We start from the raw sequence: 23,863 nt of genomic DNA, 5'->3' as shown, positions 1-23,863 counted from the left end.
TATATCTTAAAAGGTTAGCATGACATTATTCCTTTTCCTTTAAATTGAAGATACATTGAGTGCCATCAGTATACTATAGGAATATAATACTAATTTTATTAGAGAAAGAGGTGACATTTACTTGGTCTTCATTTAGAGAATAGTTTTGTACATTATTCTTTTTAAGAGGGCAGGAGAAGTCAGGTTTTCCTGATAAATTTCAAGTTAGATCAACATACTGGCTCATCACCAAGAGATAAATTTGCATTGCATCTTATATATATTTATTTCATTATTGTTAAGAGAAAACTATTAAAAAATAGTCTGGTCACATCTTCCAGGTAATGAATGGTCACCTTGACTTCACTCTTGGCAGTTTGTCATTTGAGCTCTTGTATTTGAAAAACGTGTGGAACTGGCAACATCACTGGTGTGCAACTCACTCTGCATTTCCGTAAACTTATCAGAAGTGGATTCGATGTCCACAGACATATGTTAGAAGGAGTTTTTAAACTGTAGTACCATGGTAGCTTCATGATAGAAGCAAAATGATGGTGAAACCTAAAGTAAGAGTAGTAGCATAAATCAGGAGATGGAGGAGGGAAGGGAATTGGGAGACCTTCATAAAAGGAAATCAGACTGAGCCTGAGTCTTTAAGGATCAGGAACATTTCCACAGGCTAAGAAGGAGGTGGAGGAAATGTGAATCTCCAGCCTAGAAGCTGGAAAAAGGCGCTACCCAAACGGGAACTAGAAATCAGTTGAGTAGGGGTGGGAAATGGAAGAGAAGTGGGTGTGGTTGTAAAAGGATGACGGAACGCTTGTAGTGATGGCATTGTTAGTAGCTTGACTGTGTTGGTGGATATAGGAATCTACATACGTGATGATATTGTGTAGAACTACACACACACATACTAGTGAAACTGGGGAAATCTGAATAAGGATTGGATTGGATCACTATAAATATCCTGGTTTGACACACTATAGTTTTGTAGTTATCTAAGACTGGAGGAAATGAAGCAAAGTGTATGAGAGATTTCTCTGTATTATGTCTTTTAACATTGCATATGAATCCTCAACAGAGAAGGCAATGGCACCCCACTCCAGTACCCTTGCCTGGAAAATCCCATGGATGGAGGAGCCTGGTAGGTTGCAGTCCATGGGGTCGCAATGAGTCAGACACGACTGAGCAACTTCACTTTCACTTTTCACTTTCATGCATTGGAGAAGGAAATGGCAACCCACTCCAGTGCTCTTGCCTGAAGAATCCCAGGGATGGGGGAGCCTCGTGGGCTGCCGTCTATGGGGCCACACAGAGTCGGACATGACTGAAGCGACTTAGCAGCAGCAGCATGAATCCACAATGATCTCAATGGTGTTGAAACAAAAACGGTCTATGTAGGGCTGAAAATTAGTTTACATGGCCATATACTTGAGGGCAAATACAGTGTCATACCTTTTTGCACTCCTAACCTCTAATGTGGTGACAGACATATGATAGGTGCCCAATAAATTATTGTTAAATTAATTAATGTGGGGAACAGAGAGTAAGGAGTCAAAGCTGGTTGACATTTCTGGACTGAAATACTGGAAAGATGGTGATACTTATAAAGACATATAAAGAGTACAAGGTACAGATTTGAGTTAAGGTCTCACTCTCTTTTGCTTTCTCTCTCCCTTTTCTTGATGCATTGTATTGGAAATTTTAGTGGGATATCCAAGTAGAAATACCTAGAAAGCTGCTTCAAATATTTTTATTCTTTTTAGTGTTCTTATTAAATAACAAATGTTCTAGGTGTAAACTCTATGCTTCAGGGCTATATGTATCTCATTACATTTCTTGCAAAGGACTGAATTAAGCTTTCACAGTTCATTTTCTAGTCTGTAATACTGCATATTCAACCTGACAACTCAAATTAAAATGTAGTTGATGATCACATTCCAAATAGTCTTCTCATTTTATAGCTGTAATATATTTATTGGTAATAATCTTAATCCAGGAGCTTCCCAGATGACTCAATAGTAAAGAATCCACCTGCCAATGTAGGAGAGGTGGGTCCTATCCCTGGGTCTAGAATATCCCCTGGAGAAGGAAATGGCAACCTACTCTAGTATTCTTGAATGAAAAATCCCATGGACAGAGGAGGCTGGTGGGCTACAGTGCATGGGGTTGCAAAGAGTCGGACATGACCTAGTGACTGAGCACACACACATTCTTGATCCAGAGTTTAAATTCTTAACCCTTAAGTCAGAGGGCTTATCAGATGTTTTCCCTTAAATTTAAGGAGTTAAGTTTGCTTTTAATTAAATCAGTTAAAAAACGGACATAAGAATATTTTACCATGAAATTATAATATTAATCAATCAGTCCAGTTCAGTCACTCAGTCATGTCCGATTCTTTGTGACCCCATGGCCCTCAGCACGCCAAGCCTCCCTGTCCGTCACCAACTCTCAGAGTTTACTCGAACTCATGTCCATTGAGTCAGTGATGCCATCCAACCATCTCATCCTCTGTTGTCCCCTTCTCCTCTTGCCTTCAACCTTTCCCAGCATCAGGGTCTTTTCCAATGAGTCAGCTTTTTGCATCAGGTGGCCAAAATATTGGAGTTTCAGCTTCAGCATCAGTCCTTCCAATGAATATTCAGGACTGATTTCCTTTAGAATGGACTGGTTGGATCTCCTTGCAGTGGACAAGCATAAATCTAGTTATATATACTTTGGTTATATATTACTTTTAGCACCACTAAAAGAGATTGTTGATTGTAAAACTAAGGTACAGGCTCTAGTATCACAGTCTACAAAGGAACTTTAGTAATCATCTAGTTCTATGATCATAACAATCATAACAATCTTGAATAGCGGTCAGTATTATTCTTGACAATCTCTAGGAGTTTATATTACAGATGCTCCTTCAGCCAGCGTTCTTGAGTTTTATCACCTGGTTGGTCAAAGGAGTTCTTTCTTATATTGAAATGCCGTGACTTCTATTGGCAGAGACATATGTAATTCATCTTTGTGCTTCTGCAATCTCCTATTGTGTTAGGCAATGAGGCAGTGGCCCACATTGTGTGTGTTTATTGTGTTTTATTTAGACCAGTGTCTAAATAAATTCTTTGATTTTATCCCATTTCTTCTCTGTCCAGGTCTTTTTTTATTTTTGGTTGCGCTGGGTCTTCATTGCTGCCTGGGAGTTTCTCTAGTTTCGGAGAGCTAGCACTACTGGTTATCGTGGTGCACCGGCTTCTTACTGTAGTCGCTTCTCTTGTTGCAGAACACAGGCTTAGGCACCTAGGCTTCAGTAGTTGCAGCTTACAGGCATTACAATGCAAGCTCAGTAGTTGTGGCCCATGGGCTTATTTGCTTGGCGGCATGTGGAATCTTCCCAGACCAGGATTGAATCCTGCATTGGCAGGCAGATTCTTATCCACTGTACCACCAGGGAAGTCTGTGTCTAGGTCTTTTAGAGAAAAAAGGCATAAAATCTGTCCTGATCGTAAAGATAATAATCAAGTCAGCTCTTAGTCTTCTCCAAGTTAAAGCTGGAATTAATTTAACTTTTTCTCATAGAACCTAATTTCCTTTCCTAATTAATCATCCTTTCCATTTTCCTCTGGATCTGCTTTAGCCTTCACACATCCTTAAAAATTTGTCACCAGTTGGACACTCTATTCCAATAAGAACCTCATGAATTTAAACATATCGGCTTGATTATTTCATGGCATATGTACATTATTCTTCTTCCTCCAGTTTTGTTAGGCCACACAGCCCTGTGACTCTTTCTGCCACATTGTAGACTCATGAAAAATATTTGTTGAAGGACTGAATTTGCTAAAGATTTGGTCACGTTAACATACCGTTCTCTGCGAGAAAATACTACCAGCTTGTGACCCTGTCTGGTCTCACATCCTGTTGATGTTAGTGAAAACAGTTCTTTCTACTTTTACACAAAGGGCAAAGGAAACTTATTGATAGACAAGGCTGTCAGAATCACCCACCTCTGACAGAAGTGCATTCTATCAGGCCAGGCTTACCTACCTAATCCTGTCCTCATGATACCTTCTTAGCAACAGATGCCTATGGTTGGATTCCTGATAAGCCTATTACACAAAGCCTGTGGAGTGTGATCAGGTACATTAGAATTCTGGGCTTCCCAAGTGGCTCTAGTGTTAAAGAACCTACATTGCTGGAGATATAAGAGGAGCAGGTTCCATCCCTGGGTTGGGAAGATACCCTGGAGGAGGGCATGGCAGCCCACGCCAGTGTTGCTGCCTAGAGAATCCCATGGACAGAGGAGCCTGGCCAGCTGCAGTCCATGGGGTCTCAAAAAGTCAGACATGACTGAAGCGACAGCACGCACATCCGAATTCTAAGAGTGAATGCTGGACTCACTCTAATACCTTTGTGCCATATTATAATATCATGTTAACTTTTTTGTTTTAAACAAAGGTATTATTTAGATTTTTAAATTTCCTGAAAAGCAGGAATTGTGTTCCGCCTTGGAACCTTGGGCCTTATACACGACATGCATATAGTAGGCATTGAAGTATTTATTGAACCAAAGGCTAAGGAACGATGTTTTCAACTTATGATAGTTTTATGAAAGTAGCATATTTTAAATTTACTAATAATAGCAAACAATAAATATTTGCCCACTGATTTTTAAGGTGATATTTTTATGCTATTGATATAGCAATTTTGGAAAATTATTATTTTAGCATTCCTGGGTTCTATTTATCTTATAGTCTGTCATTACACCAAATAGATTTTCAGTATTTTCCCAGTGTTTTTTTACACTAGGAGCTGGTTGACCCTTAGTGAGATCATGGGCTGTTCTCAGGAAGTCACAGAATCTGTAGCCCAGTGCTCTGGGCAGCTGTTTGGAGAAGAGGCACTAAACTATGGGTGACCCAGCATTTTTTACCTTCAGCCTCCCCTTGGGCACTTCCCCCTTTCAGATTTGATGTGATACTAAGGGGGAGACCAAAGCTACTGCAGAATCTGTATGATGAAAAGTGAGCTTATTTTTCTGTGGACAGTTGATATGAGTCATGGGAAACCCAGGGGAGTTCACAGGATGAAAAAGTTTAAGAAGTCATGAGGTGACCTCAGGCTGATGCTCATTGAATTCCCTTGACAAAAGATCCTTAAATAATACAGAGCAGTTAGCTGTTTTTAAATGAGTTCAGGGAAAACAATTTTCCCAGGATGTTTCATTGGAGACCAAAAGGTCACTCACATTCTGTAGTTACTAGTCGTGTGCAAATCAGCCTTTGGTTTAAGTGAGGACTCAATCCAGGGAATCTGGAATTAGAAGGACTGGATTTGTTCTGTTAATTGATTAGTCTTATTAGTTGAAAACTAATTTTATCATCAAGGTTTACAGTATGTCAAGTAAAACATTCAAATTTCTATTATCTTTAGCAGAAGTTCAGTATAATTCTAAATGTCTACAATCTATTAACAGTTGGCAGCAGACTCGATTTGCATTTGTTGTATGCTTTTCTCTGTATTTTACATATCTCACAGAAAAGCTTCACCCAGACTCATGAACTCCACCATCCTCATAGTTAGAGTTTTCTTCTGACTTAGTTTATGCCTATTCCTTGAGGAAATTATTAGTAGCCTCCTATCATTCTCAAAAATGTTTTATAAAGAATACTTATTTGAATTCTAGACTGATGAGTCTTTGTTGAAATAACACAGACATTTTACCCTCAGTGTGCCTAATACTGAACCAGTTGCACTCTCAGAACTCCTCTCTTTCCTGTATTCCTTACACTTGTAACACTCCCTGCCTCCTGTGATCTCCATCTGCCTGTTCTTCCTTCCTTGAAGTTCATGGCCCTCTACTCTTCTCTGAGTTGTTGCTCAGAAGCTTTCTGAGTACTTCTCCCCATTCTTTGAGGATTCTGGGGGGATCCTTGCCCATTGTCTCTTCCACATTACTCCCACCATCTATCTGAATTACTTTAATGTCCATGTATGTTGTTCTTATTGTTCATTTGCTAAGTTGTGTACTCATAGACTGTTTGTGATCTCATGGACTGTAGCACACCAGGCTCCCTTGTCTTTCACTCACTCCCAGAGTTTGCTCAAATTCTTGTCCATTGAGTTGGCGATGCTATCTAACCATTTCATCCTCTACTGTCCATTTCTCTTTTTGCCTTCAATCTTTCCCAGAATCAGGATCTTTTCCAATGAGTTGGCTCTTTGCATCAAGTGGCCAAAGTATTGGAGCTTCAGCTTTAGCATCTGTCTTTCAATGAATATTCAGGACTGATTTCCTTTAAGATTGACTGGTTTGATCTCCTTGCTGTCCAAGGGACTCTCAAGAGTCTTCTCCAGCACCACAGTTCAAAAGCATCAATTCTTCGGCACTCAGCCTTCTTTATGGTCTAACTCTCACATCCATATATGACTACTGGAAAAACCATAGCTTTGATTATACATGCATATAACTGTGGCAAACACTGTTGGTTGCCTGTCCCAAACCATCAACTATTCCATTATCTTCCTAGAAAAATGAATTCTGCTTTTGTTCATGTGGAAGTATGATTAGCTCCAGGAAAGAAATCATGATTAGTCTAACTAGTGATTCTCATTCTTGGTTACCTGTTGGGATCTTCTTGGGAGTTAAAGAAAAATGCCACTGCTAGGAACAGTTTCAGAGTTTCTGACATAATTGGTCTGAGACAGGGCACAGATGTTAGTGTTTCTAATTTGCTGTTTACTCTGCAGGTAATTCTAATATGCAACCAGGCAAGACAGCCATGGCTCCAAACCCATTTTCCATTGGTCCAAAAGTATGCACATAGCCAAATATGGGGATTTCTGCTAATGTTTTCTGGAAAAGCTTTGCTTTCATGATTAAAAAAAGAATTCAAAGTCTCCTTTGCCCTTTGCTTTCCATCTTTTTTGGATGCTGTCCTGTGAGGACACTTGTAGTTGTTTAGACATCTGGACATGCTGAACTGGTAAGTCAACCTGCTGAGGATGGCAGAGTGGAAAAGGATAAAGAACCTGGGTCTCTGATGTCACTGTTGAATCTATGAACCAGCTAGAACCTGACAGACTCTAGACTTTAGGTTAGGAAAGCGATAAATATTCTTAGATTAAAGTCACTGTCTGTCAGTTCTTATGTATTTTGTTGAAAGCATGCTTGTGATAGAGTGCTCCATCTAACCACCTAGACCAGGAGTCAAAAACTTTTTTCTGTAAAAGGCCAGATGGTAAAAATTTTTAGAATTGTGGGCCGGTAGTACTGTTGCAACTACTCATTGCTGCTCTTGTAGCACAAAAGCAGCCACAGACAATATATGAACAAATGAATGTGGTTGTGTTGCAATGAAAAGTACTTATAGGAACAAGCAGACAACCAAATTTGAACTGTGAGCTGCAGTTTGGGGACTTCTGCCTAAACCATCATTAAGAAATGAGAGGGTATCAGCTTCTAGAGGGCTAACTACATCTTTGATATTTTTCTGGCAAGATAAGATTAATTCCCTTTGTGGGGCAGTATAGGAAATAACTGAAGAATTTGTAACTGAGTAAAAGGGAGGCAAACAAAGTTGAATTATTAAGAGCCAGATTCAGAATGTAAAAGAGAACACCATTTGGAGGCAAGAAGCTTAGAGAGGATTACCATGGAAGTTTTCAGTTCAGTTCAGTTCAGTCGCTCAGTTGTGTCTGACTCTTTGCGACCCCATGAATCGTAGCATGCCAGGCCTCCCTGTCCAACTCCCAGAGCTTACTCAAACTCATGTCCATCGAGTCGGTGATGCCATCCAGCCATCTCATCCTCTGTCGTCCCCTTCTCCTCCTGCCCCCAATCCCTCCCAGCATCAGGGTCTTTTCCAGTGAGTCAACTCTTTGCATGAGGTGGCCAAAGTATTGGAGTTTCAGCTTCAGCATCAGTCCTTCCAGTGAACACCCAGGACTGATCTCCTTTAGGAGGGACTGGTTGGATCTCCTTGCAGTCCAAGGGACTCTCAACAGTCTTCTCCAACACCACAGTTCAAAAGCATCAATTTTTTGGTGCTCAGCTTTCTTCACAGTCCAACTCTCACATCCATACACGACCACTGGAAAAACCATAGCCTTGACCAGACGAACCTTTGTTGACAAAGTAATGTCTCTGCTTTTTAATAGGCTGTCTAGGTTGGTCATAACTTTCCTTCCAAGGAGTAAGTGTCTTTTAATTTCATGGCTGCAGTCACCATCTGCAGTGATTTTGGAGCCCCCAAAAAGAAAGTCTGACACTGCTTCCACTGTCTCCCCATCTATTTCCCATGAAGTGATGGGACCAGGTGCTATGATCTTAGTTTCCTGAATATTGAGCTTTAAGCCAACTTTTTCACTCTCCTCTTTCACTTTCATCAAGAGGCTTTTTAGTTCCTCTTCACTTTCTGCCATAAAGGTGGTGTCATCTGCATATCTGAGGTTATTGATATTTCTCCCAGCAATCTTGATTCCAGCTTGTGCTTCTTCCAGCCCAGCATTTCTCATGATGTACTCTGCATATAAGTTAAATAAGCAGGCTGACAATATACAGCCTTGACGTACTCCTTTTCCTATTTGGAACCAGTCTGTTGTTCCATGTCCAGTTCTATCTGTTGCTTCTTGACCTGCATACAGGTTTCTCAAGAGGTGGGTCAGGTGGTCTGGTATTCCCATCTCTTTCAGAATTTTCCACAGTTTATTGTGATCCACACAGTTGAAGGTTTTGGCGTAGTCAATAAAGCAGAAGTAGATGTTTTTCTGGAACTCTCTTGCTTTTTTGATGATCCAGCGGATATTGGCAATTTGATCTCTGGTTCCTCTGCCTTTTCTAAAACCAGCTTGAACATCTGGAAGTTCACGGTTCACGTATTGCTGAAGCCTGGCTTGGAGAATTTTGAGCATTACTTTACTAGCGTGTGAGATGAGTGCAATTGTGTGGTAGTTTGAGCATTCTTTGGCATTGCCTTTCTTTGGGATTGAAATGAAAACTGACCTTTTCCAGTCCTGTGGCCACTGCTGAGTTTTCCAAACTTGCTGGCATATTAAGTGCAGCACTTTCACAGCGTCATCTTTCAGGATTTGAGATAACTCAACCTGAATTCCATCACCTCCACTAGCTTTGTTCATTGTGGTGCTTTCTAAGGCCAACTTGACTTCACATTCCAGGATGTCTGGCTCTAGGTGAGTGTTCACACCATTGTGATTATCTGGGTAGTGAAGATCTTTTTTGCACAGTTCTTCTGTGTATTCTTGCCACCTCTTCTTAATATCTTCTGCTTCTGTTAGGTCCATACCATTTCTGTCCTTTATCAAGCCCATCTTTGCCTGAAATGTTCCCTTGATATATCTAATTTTCTTGAAGAGATATCTAGTCTTTCCCATTCTATTGTTTTCCTCTATTTCTTTGCACTGATCGCTGAGGAAGTCTTTCTTATCTCTCCTGGTTATTCTTTGGAACTCTGCATTCAAATGGGAATATCTTTCCTTTTCTCCTTTGCTTTTCGCTTCTCTTCTTTTCACAGCTATTTGTAAGGCTTCCTCAGACAACCATTTTGCCTTTTTGCATTTCTTTTCCATGGGGATGGTCTTGATCCCTGTCTCCTGTACAATGTCACAAACCTCCGTCCATAGCTCATCAGGCTGTCTATCAGATCTAGTCCCTTAAATCTATTTCTCACTTCCACTGTATAGTCAGAAGGGATTTGATTTAGGTCATACCTGAATGGTCTAGTGGTTTTCCCTACTTTCTTCAGTTTAAGTCTGAATTTGGCAATAAGGAGTTCATGGTCTGAGCCACAGTCAGTTCCCGGTCTTATGTTTGCTGACTGTATAGAGCTTCTCCATCTTTGGCTGCAAAGAATATAATCAGTCTGGTTTTGGTGTTGACCATCTGTTGATGTCCATGTGTAGAGTCTTCTCTTGTGTTATTGGAAGAGGGTATTTGCTATGACCAGTGTGTTCTCTTGGCAAAACGCTATTAGCCTTTGCCCTGCTTCATTCTGTACTCCAAGGCCAGATTTGCCTATTACTCCAGGTGTTTCTTGACTTCCTACTTTTGCATTCCAGTCCCCTATAATGAAAAGGACATCTTTTTTGGGTGTTAGTTCTAAAAGGTCTTGTAGATCTTCATAGAATCATTCAACTTTAAGTTCTTCAGCGTTACTGGTTGGGGCATAGGCTTGGATTACTGTGATATTGAATGGTTTGCCTTGGAAATGAACAGAGATCATCTGTCATTTTTGAGAGGGCATCCAAGTACTGCATTTCAGACTCTTTTGTTGACCATGATGGTTACTCCATTTCTTCTAAGGGATTCCTGCCCACAGTAGTAGATATAATGGTCATCTGAGTTAAATTCACCCATTCCAGTCCATTTTAGTCTGCTGATTCCTAGAATGTCGACATTCACTCTTGCCATCTCCCGTTTGACCTCTTCCAATTTGCCTTGATTCGTGGACCTAACATTCCAGGTTCCTATGCAATATTGCTCTTTACAGCATCAGACCTTGATTCTATCACCAGTCACATCCACAACTGGGTACTGTTTTTGCTTTGGCTCCATCCCTTCATTCTTTCTGGAGTTATTTATCCACTGATCTCCAGTAGCATATTGGGCACCTACCAACCTGGGAGTTCCTCTTTCAGTATCCTTTCATTTTGCCTTTTCACACTGTTCATGGGGTTCTCAAGGCAAGAATACTGAAGTGGTTTGCCATTCCCTTCTCCAGTGGACCACATTCTGTCAGACCTCTCCACCATGACCCGACCGTCTTGGGTGGCCCCAAAGGGCATGGCTTAGTTTCATTGAGTTAGGCAAGACTGTAATCCGTGTGATCAGATTAGCTAGTTTCCTGTGATTATGGTTTCAGTGTCTGCCCTCTGATGCCCTCTTGCCACACCTACCGTCTTACTTGGGTTTCTCTTACCTTGGACGAGGGGTATCTCCTCACGGGCTGCCCCTCCTGACCTTGAATGTGGAGTAGCTCCTCTCGGCCCTCCTGCGCCCACGCAGCTGCCGCTCCCTGGACGTGGGGTAGCTCCTCTCGGCCGCTCCTGCGCTGTTGCACCCTGGTGCTCTCGGTCGCCGCCCCTGACCTTGGGCGACGGGTAGCTCCTCACGGCCACTGTTCTGCGCGGTCCGTCGCAGCCAGGTCACTAATAATTCTAGATGTTTTGTGTCATGGGTATAAAGAGAAGGAGACATTACCTCCATCAGCAATACACTTTATAGGACTTTTTGAAGCCTCAAAATCTATTTTGACTGAGAATCTCAACATTAGTTATATGGAGAAAGAAAAATTTGCTAGAGTATATAAAAGATGGTGGGCTTCCCTGGTAGCTCAGCTGGTAAAGAATTTGCCTGCAATGTGGGAGACCTGGGTGTGATCCCTGGGTTGGGAAGATCCCCTGGAGGAGGGCAGGGCAACCCATTCCAGTATTCTTGGCTGCAGAATCCCCATGGACAGAGGAGCCTGGTGGGCTAGAGTCCACTGGGTCGCACAGAGTCAGATATGACTGAGCAACTAAGCACATAAATGATAGTGAGAAGCCAAAAATCGGTCTCTGTGCACTGGTACTGAGTCAAATCGCAGAAACAGAGTTTTAGGTGAAATAGCAAAGGATAGCTTTGTTGCTTTGCCAGGCAAAGTGGACGCAGTGGACTCTTACCCTCAAAAATTGAGTGTCCCAACTTGGGAGAATTTGATGAGAAATTTTATAGCAATGGTTCAAGGGTGGGGTTGCTGATAAGCATCAGGGTGTGTGCAAGGCCTCCTTTAATATGGCCTCAGGTGGTCTCTTGGTGTGCTTCTCTGGAATGAACAATGCTGACATCTTCCACTGGTTGGGTGTTTTAGTTCTACAAAGAGGGTGAAGATACTGTTTTGTGTGTCACTTAAGGTGGAATCAGGACCCGCCCCAAGGCTGCACTGTGGTTTCTTGGCTGGTCCTTGCTTGTCTCTACGTCCCCTCCTTTCCCTGATTAGCAGCTGCATGAAAGGCTTCTGTGCCCAGGAGCCCCTCAGGGTCCTGTTTGGTCTCAGGAGGACAAAAAGGTCTAGGTAGGGTCCTGATTTATCAGGCTGGGCTTCTGTGTGTCCCGTAATGGATGAACAGGCTTTTCGTCCTGTAGCAAATTAAAATGGGCTTCCCAGGTGGTGCAGTGGTAAAGAACCCGCCTGCCAGTACATGAGACACTGGAGCCCCGTGTTTGATCCCTGGGATGCTCTGGACGACGAAATGGCAACTCACTCCAATGTTCTTGCCTGGGAAATTCCCTGGCCAGAGGAGCCTGGTGGGCTGCAGTCCATGGGGTCTCAGAGAGTCGGACGCAACTGAGCACACACAACAGCAGATTAAAACAATGGGGCAGTTTTTTTTTTTTTCATTTATTTTTATTAGTTGGAGGCTAATTACAGTATTGTAGTGGTTTTTGTCATACATTGACATGAATCAGCCATGGATTTACATGCATTCCCCATCCCGAATCCCCCTCCCACCTCCCTCTCTACCTGATCCCTCTGGGTCTTCCCAGTGCACCAGCCCTGAGCACTTGTCTCATGCATCCAACCTGTGCTGGTGAGCTGTTTCACTATAGAATAATATACATGTTTTGATGCTGTTCTCTCGAAACATCCCACCATCGCCTTCTCCCAGAGTCCAAAAGTCTGTTCTGTACATCTGTGTCTCTTTTTCTGTTTTGAATATAAGGTTATCATTACCATCTTTCTAAATTCCATATATATGCGTTAGTATACTGTAATGGTCTTTATCTTTCTGGCTTACTTCACTCTGTATAATGGGCTCCAGTTTCATCCATCTCATTAGAACTGATTCAAATGAATTCTTTTTAATGGCTGAGTAATATTCTATAGTGTATATGTACCACAGCTTTCTTATCCATTCGTCTGCTGATGGGCATCTAGGTTGCTTCCATGTCCTGGCTATTATAAACAGTGCTGCGATGAACATTGGGGTGCACGTGTCTCTTTCAGATCTGGTTTCCTCGGTGTGTATGCCCAAAAGTGGTATTGCTGGGTCGTATGGCAGTTCTATTTCCAGTTTTTTAAGAAATCTCCACGCTGTTCTCCATAGCGGCTGTACTAGTTTGCATCCCCACCAACAGTGTAAGAGGGTTCCCTTATGGGGCAGTTTTTGCCATGAAATCTGTTCTTTCTTTGAAAGAGGCACAAGCTAGCTTTAACTCATCAATTTACAACTGTTAATTGTGAACAAATTATTTCATCCCTTTATGCCTCTATTTCCTTATCTGTAAGATGGAGATTAATGTAGCGCATACTCAGAGTGTTGTTGTAAGGCTAAGTGAAGTCACGTGGTGAAGCCTTGAGCACAGTGGCTAGCAGCTGTTTAATGCATGTTAGCTGTGATTTAAACCATTATTGGTTTTAAGCCCTTTATATCTGCTACTGCGTATCTCCCCCTGGATTGCCCCATAGGTACTTCTAACTCCTGCTGCTTGCTGTCTCTCTCCTTCCCACCATATGCTCTTCATTTTTGCTAATTAGGAAAATGCCTTGGGCGTAGCATAAAGACATGTGGTGTGCCATGTGAAACTGTGCATTTGGGCTTGGATAGACTTAATTCACAGAATAAGCTGTGTGTTGTCTCGTTATCCAAGGAATCAAATAAAAACTGACCCCAATGTATTGATTAAATTTGGTATTGATAAAATGCAGACATTTTATCTGCATCAATATCTACCTACTGATAAAAATGCAGACATTTTTATCCTTTTGCAATTTAATGGTCCAGAATAATTCTGTTGCCAGTATTTTCTGATAGAAGGAATTACTCTTCCAGTCAGTGCAATCATGCTATTTATCAGAAGAAACTTTGGACAATCAGAATGGACTTCAGAGCTGTGTCCTGAGCCATCTGGCCAGCACTAAGCAAGAAACTTCTTTGTCCTTTAGAGACTGAACTTTATCCCCAAGCACTAACAGAATTGGAATAAATGTTAGAATTACTCAACTTTGGTATGTGAAGAATAACTTTCTGTTTATGCACATGAGGGGACATTTTATAAAGAAAGGAAGCAAGTATAAGCTGTTTGCTCCCTGCCTCACTGACCTCTTCATTTTAACCTTGCTCTTTTTAGTTGGGGGATGTTTTTACTCTGTTTATTGATTTGTGTCCTTGAATTCAAAACCTTTGATGTAATTCATTCATTTATTCAATATTGACTGAATGCCAATGGTCCTGTCACCATTTTAGGTGCTAGAATAGAAAGACATTTTTGCCCCAGTGGAGGCTGAGCCCTGGCCTTGAGATATGTTGAGGAGGAAGAAATTTTCATCCTAGGAATTGTCATGAGACAGATTAGCAGGAGAAAGTCAAGCAGAAGTTTAATAACATGTATACATGGGAGAGGCCCAGAAACAAGAAGTGACTCACCAAGATGGCCGAAACCCTGAGCTTAAATACAGTCTTCAGCCAAAGATAAAAGAGGATATTGGGAGTAGTGGTTTGAGACTTTCAAAGGGGAGGAAGGCAATTCACATGGATATGAAAAGCCAATATTTGGTAAACAAGTGTTTTCTGGGCCACATATGTAGACACATGAAGCACAGAGATGAATTTTAACAAACATATTTTGCTGGATTCCTCCCTGTCTATCACATTCAAACTATAGTGATCTGTGGTGACAGCTCCCTTCCTGGAACAGGTCCTCTGTCTACATTCTTTTGGGCAGTTAGGATGAAGGTGAAAAGAAACACTTCCTGAGTCTTCAGCTTCTTAAAAATAATCAACCTAGGGACTTCCCTGGTGGTCTGTGGTTAAGAATCCACCTTGCAATACAAGGGATGCAGATTCAATCCCTCTTCTGCGAACTAAGATCCCACATGCTGCAGAGCAACTAAGCCCCTGTGCCACAACTAACGCCCGAGGCAGCCGAGATGAATAAATAAAATAAATAAATATTAAAAAAAAATCAACCTAAATTAATCCTTGTGCCAAAGAGATGCATTTTAGGGTGGCACATATTGCTCCCCTACTGGTATATGGTAGAACAGACCTGAGTTGACGGCACTGGGGTGCAGCACAGAGTAATGAGGCAGGAAAAAAGTTATTCCAAAGGGAAAACTTAATGTCGAATCTACATTTCTTTTTCTTTTTTTGTTTTGCTTTCCAAAACAAGTCACATATTTTTACTGAGTGCTCCCTAGTGCAAAGAACTAGTAATAGTGAAATATATTATGTAATTTAGTATGAGAGACTATGACGTGTGTGTGTGTGTGTGTGTGTGTGTGTATGCGCATATGCGTGCGTGCTCAATTACCCAGTTGTGTCCGACTCTTTGCGAGCCCATGAACTGTAGCCCGCCAGGCTCCTCTGTCAGTGGGATTTCCCAGGCAAGAATATTGGAGTGGGTTGCCATTCCCTTCTCGAGAGAATCTTATCAGACCAGGGATAGAACCCTTATCTCCTGCATTGGCAGTCAGATTCTTTACCACTAAGCCACCTGGGAAATGCATGTCCATGAAAATGCAGGGAAAGGGGAGAGTGGCTGATTCTTGTTGATGTATGACAGAAAATCACAAAATTATGTAAAGCAGTTATCCTTCAATTAAAAAAATAAAGTGGCAAAAAAGAGAGGGGAGGGGAAATTCTGTTGAGGATCTGTAAGAATGTATTCTGGAAGGCATTCTTCTTTACAGCTCTGGAAATATAAACATGTCAGACATAGACGTGGAAATTGTTTCAATAGGACTAGAATCTACATTTCTTAAAGTGTCAAGAATGCCATAAAACAAATACCAGTTTTTCTATCATGCTTCTAACACTTTTCACTATAGCATTGAAATATTCCGAGCTCCTATTTAACTCAGAAGCTATTATTCAGTCTTTTCTGCATGAAGGCAGTAATGATTCCTTATAATACAGTTTATTATATGAAATTAGTAAATTCTTAGACCTCAAAACATACTATGTACCATAAAATCATGATGTAACATAATCTACATTTTGAGGTTAGCTCAGTTCCCCTCAATTATGATTATAAAAAGGTTTCACCTTGAAGAAAGAGCAGCTTAATTTGTAAAACAGTCTATATGCTGCCTAACTTAAACAAAGACAGAAAAGCAAGAGGATGGGATGTGGCTTTGATGAAACACTGGCACAGAATACAAAGCAGCAGTGAGTCCTAAAGATAATTGCATTTCATTCTAATAATTACAGGTGATATTAAGTGTTTTAGGAAAGAATAACAGGAATGAATCAAGCCTGTCTTAGGCTAGCATTTTGATGTGAGTTTTTAAGCATTTCCAAGTTAACTAATTCCAAGTTAAGGAACACAAAATGTGGTATTTTTGGTTTTTGGCATGAATGCCTATGTTTATGGATACTATTTCTATATGTAACATGTATATGTTTATAGTATAACCATGTTCCTTTTCAAACACTTTATTAAACCACCTTCCTTTCCTTACCTTAATCGTTAGGCTTCCAGATCTCCTGATCCTGTACCCTAGCCAGTGAATGTCTTTCTCAGGAATTTTAGAGACGGGAACAAAGACCATTCTCCCTCTCTCATTCCGCATCGCTGAGGCTGTGAGATGTGTACTGAGAGAGTGTTGGCATCCACATTTCTTATCACGTAGAAGATGAAACACGAGCCCAGAAGAACACAGACGAGAGTCCTTGGTTGCAGGTGTCCTCAGGTTCTCTGCCAGACTTCTGTTCTTGAATTGTGTTAAGACACCCTGCAATCCTGATTTCCTCTTTTTGGTTCAACTAGTTTGAGTTTCTGTCATATGCAGCCAGGCAATTTCTGACTATTGTAATCCTCACGACTATCCTGTGTGAACCCTTCAATGACTGCAGGCTCTTCACTCAACTGCCTGAACTTTATGTTTCTGCCTTCACACTCTGCACAGAGACCTTCCCCAGTCTCTCCTTTTATGAGGTTCAATCCTTACTAGCATCCAGCTCAAGTTCCACTTGCCGTATATATCTTTTCCTAGTTACCTGGCCATCCATTGTATTATCGACACTTTTTTCTCATTAAATGCTCACTGATATTTTTCCTCAAACTGGATTTTAAACTCCTTGAGACCTGAGACAATATAACCTACCTTTGTGTCTCTCCAGTGCCTTAAACATTATATGTGCTTGATTTTGATAAAAATGATGTTGCCAACTGTTGTTTTATAGTTCTATGATAATTTTGAAAATACAATTTAAGTGGAAAATGAACTTAAATATAATGAACTCATGTTTGCTGAGTATGATTATTTTACTATTAGATTACATTAAATAGCCATAGTTCTTACAGTAATGTGCTTTATATAAAGATACTACTGTGTGATGTAAGCACACACTGCTTAGCGAGGAGGATGTGTTTTGGGAAATAGGACTGCTTGCAATGTCACATAAGGCTGTGTAACACGGCTGTCAACACTATGAGTTCCAGCATTTTATGTTGACAATACTTTCTCCATTCTCTTAAAATGACTTGAAGTCAAGACTGCTTCTGGGCCTGTTTTCTTTGATGTGTTTTTTTCAACAATGACAGATCAATTATCCCAAACCACAGAGATATTTATATTGCCATTCTTAATGTCTCTGTATTTCCACCAATTCCTGAATTGTCTGCCTAGCTTCATCCTATGTTTCCACATCTATTTCTTTGAGGGTAACATCTGCTGCCTTACAACTTGTATAAATACAGCATCCAACATGATACTTGCCTTGCTGTCCTTGGTGCAGTCCAACTCAATCACTTTCAAACATTTTGTGAGCCAATAAGAGTAAAAATCTTGACCAGACCTAAAATAATTGGTGGATATAAAGACTGCAGAAAGAGGAAGCCATGCAGAACATACTAGCTATAGGAAAGCAAGCAACAGACTCAGGTAAGGGTTTTTTCAGTATGTCAGTTGTTTAGTTGCTAAATCATGTCGGTCCAACTCTTGGGACCCCATGGACTGTAACCCACCAGACTCCTCTGTCCGTAAGACTTCCCAGGCAAGAATGTTGGAGTGGGTTGCCATTTCCTTCTCCAAGAGATCTTTCCCACCCAGGAATCGAACCTATGTCTTCTGCATTGCTGAAGTGAATTCTTTTACCACTGAGCCACCAGCAAAGTATGTCAGTATGTGTCTCAATTCTTGTTGGCTTAGAGCCTGTGTAGACAATACTCAGAGCATGGGGAAAATGTTCAGTGATAGAGAACTGAAATAGAGTGTGTACATATATTAATATAGGTGCATGTGATCTGGGACAGCATTTCAGAAACAATTTGCTTTATTACAAATTAAGTGCAGATAAATAGCATTAAACCTGATAACATGAATAGAAAAAAGGAGAAATTAAAAGTAAATGTACACTCAATAACTTACAAGTTTGCCTTTTTTGTTAAATGCAAATGGAAGATTCAAAACTCAGGAGGTTGCTTTAGGCTTGTGCAAAGAAATGAAAGATGTTCAACATCGCGAATCATCAGAGAAAGGCAAATAAAAAATCACAATGAGATACTATCTCACACCTATAAGAATGGCTATCATCAAAAAGATCACAAATAAAAATTCTAGCAAGAATGTGGAGAAAAGACAACCCTGTTACACTGTCAGTGGGGATGTACATTGGCATAACCACTACGGGAAAGAGTATGGAAGTTCCTCAGAAAACTAAAAGTGGAACTACCATGTGATCCAGCAATTCAACTCCTGGATATCGATCCAAAGAAAACAAAAACACTAACTTGAAAAGATACATGCACCCCAGTGTTTGTAGCAGCATTATGTACAATTGCCAAGACATGGAAGCAACCTAGGTGTCCATCAAAAGATAAAGTGGTAAGAAGATTGGTCTTTTTACACACACACACATACACACACGAATACTACTCAGCTAAAAAAAAACTTTTCAAAAACACAGATGGACCTGGAGGATATTGTGCTTAGTGAAATAAGTGAGAGAAAGACAAATACTGTGTGTTATCACTTATATGTGGAATCTAAAAAATAAAACGAATGAATATAACAAAGCAGAAATAAACTTATAGATAAACAGAACCAACTAATGGTTGCCAGTGGGTACAGAGACAGTGGGAAGGTACAAGATAGGTTTTGAAGATTAAAGTGTACAAACTTCCAAAGTGAATGGTGAAAGTGTTAGTTGCTCAGTCTTGTCCAGGTCTTTGCGAACCCATGGAGTATAGCCCACCACGTTCCTTGGTCCATGGAACCAGTATTCTCCAAGCAAGAATACTGGAGTGGTTTGCCGTTCCCTTCTCCAGGGGATCTTCCTGACCCAGGGATGGAACCCGGGTCTTCTGCATTGCAGGCTGACTCTTTACCATCTAAGTCACCAGGGAAGTGACTTACAAAACTTCTATGTATAAAATAATGTACAAACTTCTATGTATAAAATAAATAAACTGGCTGCCATCACCAATCTAGACCAGGTCATGGCCCCAGCAGCCCACTCCAGGTCTCACAGCATCCTGGACTGTCCCAGGAGTGAATAAATAGCTGTAAGAATGTATTGTATGGCACAAGGAATATAGCCAATATTTTATAATAACTTTAAGTGAAATATAATGTATAAAAATTTTAAAGCAGTGTTGTACCCTGGGGCATACAGACTGAGTGTTGCTCTGTGTGCACTCTCATTGCTGGGCCAGTACAGGATGATGTGAGACCTGGAGTGGGCCACTGAGACTAGGACCTGGTCTAGACTGGTGGTGACAGCCAGCAGCGCAGCTTTGGGAAGGCTGCAGTACTGAGACTGGGCCGGAACCTGGCTTAGGAGCTCATCCCTAGGGCTTTAGCGTAAGTATTAATCCTCTGGATGGAATGCTGATACAAGCACTGCCAGCACTTAGGTACATTTTGCTAATACTTACAAAATCAAAGTGTACACATGCACCTTGCAATAAAGCGTAATAGGGAATTACTATCATTTTTTTCAAAGAGTTTAGAATCCATGGGTTTAAAAGCTGCTACAACATTGCAAACAGCTACAGGCTTAGAAATACAAATTAATTTTAATGATTGCCCCAGTGGATGGAAAAGAACATTGTTTTCATATGTAGCATCAGATGAACCAATTACTAAAAAGGATGACAAGTCTAAGATTGACTTTTCCTTTTAATTGAAAATATGATAGGGTCTATAAGCAAGTATTCTGAATTATTTGCAAATTCAAAACCATTTTTGGTTTCTTGTACAACCTCCATTTCCGGAACTCTTAGAGGAAATACTTAAATGCCGTTGCACTAATTTATGTTTCTAATTAAACTGAGATGCATAAAACTGATTTGCATGAAGAATTAAATCTTTCTCTCTCTTTTTATTTTTTATTGTGTTTGCCTTTTTGAAAAATGTATCTTTTAAAAATGTGTTTGTTTAGGCCCGGCAGAGAGCGCGGCCAGAAGCGGACCGGGGCCTTCTACCCCGGGGCCCTGCAGGCCCTCCGGCCTCTGGTCGGTCGGTGAACCGGGGCCCCGGGCCAGTCTCGGGTGTGCTCTGCTGCGCGCTCGCCAAGGCCGCCCAGGACCCGAAGCGGCCGCGAACCTCTCCCCGCCCCACCCCCAGCGCCGCGACCTAATGGCGGCGGGCCCTCGGAGCCGGGATCCTGCCGACCGCTGGGCCTCTTCACGCTGCGCGGCAGGGCTTAGGCTCGGGCGAAGCCTCCTCCCGGCCTCCGAGAACGTGGCGCCGCTGGGCGTCGGGCGTGGCGGGACTAGAATGGCGGCCTCTCTGACTCCGCGGAGGCCCGTTGGACCCCGGGCCCGGGAAGGATGGTGACGCCGGCGCGCCCACCCTTAGGCCTTGGGGCCGCGCGGATCCGCGGCCTGAGGTGACCGCCGCGTCCCGGTTGGGCGAGACCTCACCTCGTCCGGACAGTGAGGGACAACGGCCTTAGCGGGCCCGCGAGGTGAGCGGAGCCGCGGTCCATGACAAGCGGAACGTTCCCCTGCGGCCAGCAGAAGGTGCCCATGGCCCAGCGGCAGGATTTCCCGGCCGCCGCCAGAAGGCCTGTGTATATAATACGGAAAAGCTGCCCCCAACTCCCCCGCCACCCCAGCCTTTCAGAAGAAAACTTTCGTTGCATCTAGGCCTCCTAGATGTAAAGCGGTTGCCGACGTATGATAAAATAGTTAGAAAAATCACGTCTTGTAAATACCCATTTGTTTAAAACAAAACAAAACAAAAACTATAGAAAAGAAACGAAATGGAGTTGTTTGATTACCTCTAGAAGCAACTTCCAGAGCCACCGAGGTCCCCCGTTCAGGGGGTTGGAGGACATGGAATGGAAGACTTTGAGGAGGAAGAAGACAAAGTTCTATGACAGACGGGTCATACTCAGAAGACGTTTTCATACAACCATTGTTTTGTGTGTGCATTTCATTCCTCACTACTGTATATATAGTTGACAATAAGTACTTTTTTGAAATATCTTTCTAGATGTTCTGAAGTGCCTGATATGTGTTAAAAGTCGAGATAGTAAAAAGACATTTTGTAAATACCTTTTTAAAACTAATATGAAATGTTGGGGGGCGGGGGGTTGGCCAGACCACGTGTTTTGTGCACTGGTTGGGGGTCCCGGGTGGTGGGGGAGAGGAGAGGGAAGTGCCGACCTCTGTGCTGGTGTTTTTATGGTGAGGCAAGGTTAACCGTTGTCTTTTCTGTTCCTGCATTTTGTTTCACTTTGCTGTATATATAGTGTATATAATGGACAAATGAATCCTAATTTACAACATCTAGTCTTTCTAGATGTTAAAGAGGTTGGCAGTGTATGACAAAAATAGAATTAGTAAACAATACATTTTGTACATTTTGTGTTAAAAGTTTCTAGGAAAGATTGTCTTCTGAAAATTTGAGCATTATAGCCCCCTGGGTATGGTGGAGAGGGGAGAGAAGGGAAGGGTCTTAGGCTAGAAAACTCATATTTTGAAGACAATTTCAGATTATAACTGTTACATGTGGCAGTTTATTCAAGACTGCTCTGTATATAGTGGACAAATTAAGTCCTTATTTAAAACATCTAATCCACCTAGATGTTTGGAAGTGCCCCACGTATGTTAAATGTAGAGGTAGTAAAATATCACTTTGTATTTATCTTTTTGCTCAAATTCATAGGAAGTACTGTCTTTGGGAATGTTAAATGTTAAACCAGCTCTGTGAGCAGTATACTGTTGTCGTCACTTGTGCAGTGGTTTGAAGGAGGTGGGAGGGTAAGAATTACAAAAGGTAATACGCAAGTTGTTTCTCCCTGGGCATTTTCAGATGAAACCATTTTTTGTATGTTATGTGCATTTTGTTTTGCTGTGTATCTAGTGTATATCATGGACAAATGAGTCCTAATTTTGTGACCTCTAGTCTCTAGATGTTAAAGAGGTTGCCAGTGTATGACCAAGTAGTAAAATTAGCACATTTTGTACACTTTGTGTAGAAATTCATAGGAATGCTTGTTTTTTGTAAATGATTGTTGATATGAATTTATTCAAACACCTCTAAGCCTTACACATGCCTGTACTTGTCCCCTGGATTGGTGATGGAGAGAAGGAGGTGAGGGACGGAATGGTTCAGGCCAAAATGGTCATGTTTAGAAGATACTTCAGTTTTTTTAAGTGTGTTTATTTTTGGCTGCGCTGGGTCTTTGTTGCTGCTCAGCCTGCTCTCTGGTTGTGGTGCTGGGCTTCTCATTGGGGTGGCTGCTTTTGTCCTGGAGCATGGGCCCGAGAGCTCCCGTGGGTTCCCGGGTCACTCCCGGGCTAAAGCGCAGTCTCAATAGTCATGGTGCCTGGGCTTAGTTACTCTGCGGTGGTCGGGTCATCTCGGACCAGGGACTGAACCTCTGTCTCCTGCTCTGGCAGGCGGATTCTTTGCCACTGAGCCACCGGGGAAGCCCTGAAATTAAATCTTTTAAAGGTTTTCTTCTGCAAGAACTATTGGCTCTAGATGTACTAACCTTTACATTTCAAAACAATTTTTTTATCCCAATTTTGACACAGTCTAATAGCTCTTAATAGCTCTAATAACAGTGATGTGAGCTGAGAGATCCTTCTCACAATTAAATGTTGAAAAAAGTGATTTGTCATCTTTTACTTGCCAGGAACACTTTATGTGACTTTAAATTGTATCAATTAAAAATAAAGTATTCTAATGACCTGATAAATAAGTTTGCAGAAAACTGATCCAGCAAATCTTGTAATCAATCAAGATATTACATTAATAAAATAGTATTATAAAATTATGTACCAAAATATAATTTTTGTATCATTTGTAAGTTAATGTTGTTACTCATCTATTACTATATCCTTATTATGTTTATAAATAATATATTTTTAAAGGAAATAGCTTTATATTTTAGTAACTTTACAGTTTCTTCCTTCTTTTTGAACAAGGGACCCTGCATCTTTATTTTGCACTGGGTTCCACAAATTTTGGAGCTAACCTTGCTCCCCAGAGTGGTGACTCCTCCACTTCAGTATACTCGACCTCTCCTGCCTTTAGGACAATCCTTGCTTTGAACACAAAGGATTGAAGATACTTTGGCTTAACTCCCTAAGAGTCAGTATTAGGTCACCTTGTTTGTTAGTTTTTCTTTGATGACAACTTCTTTCTTTTGAACATTGTCTCCTCTATACCTCAGTACAGGTACCTGCGTTTTTCTGCTCTTTTCTCTAGCCTCACTCCTAACCACTTTCCTATCACTGCCCCTCCAGGACAAAGGAAAGAAAATTGAGACATAGTCAGATGTTGCTATGAGGTTGATTATAGCAAATGTGGCAGTTTAGAGAGACTTAACTTTGAAGTAGAACCGTCTGGTTGAGTGGAACAGGTTCTGAAAAGGCAGATTATTTTGCTGTAGAAATCTCATAATTACTTGGCTTTGTTCCCAAATATATGATTTC

The sequence above is a fragment of the Cervus elaphus genome, chromosome 12 (assembly GCF_910594005.1).
Source record: "Cervus elaphus chromosome 12, mCerEla1.1, whole genome shotgun sequence".
NCBI lineage: Eukaryota > Metazoa > Chordata > Mammalia > Artiodactyla > Cervidae > Cervus > Cervus elaphus.
Note: the sequence above shows the minus strand (reverse complement) of the source record.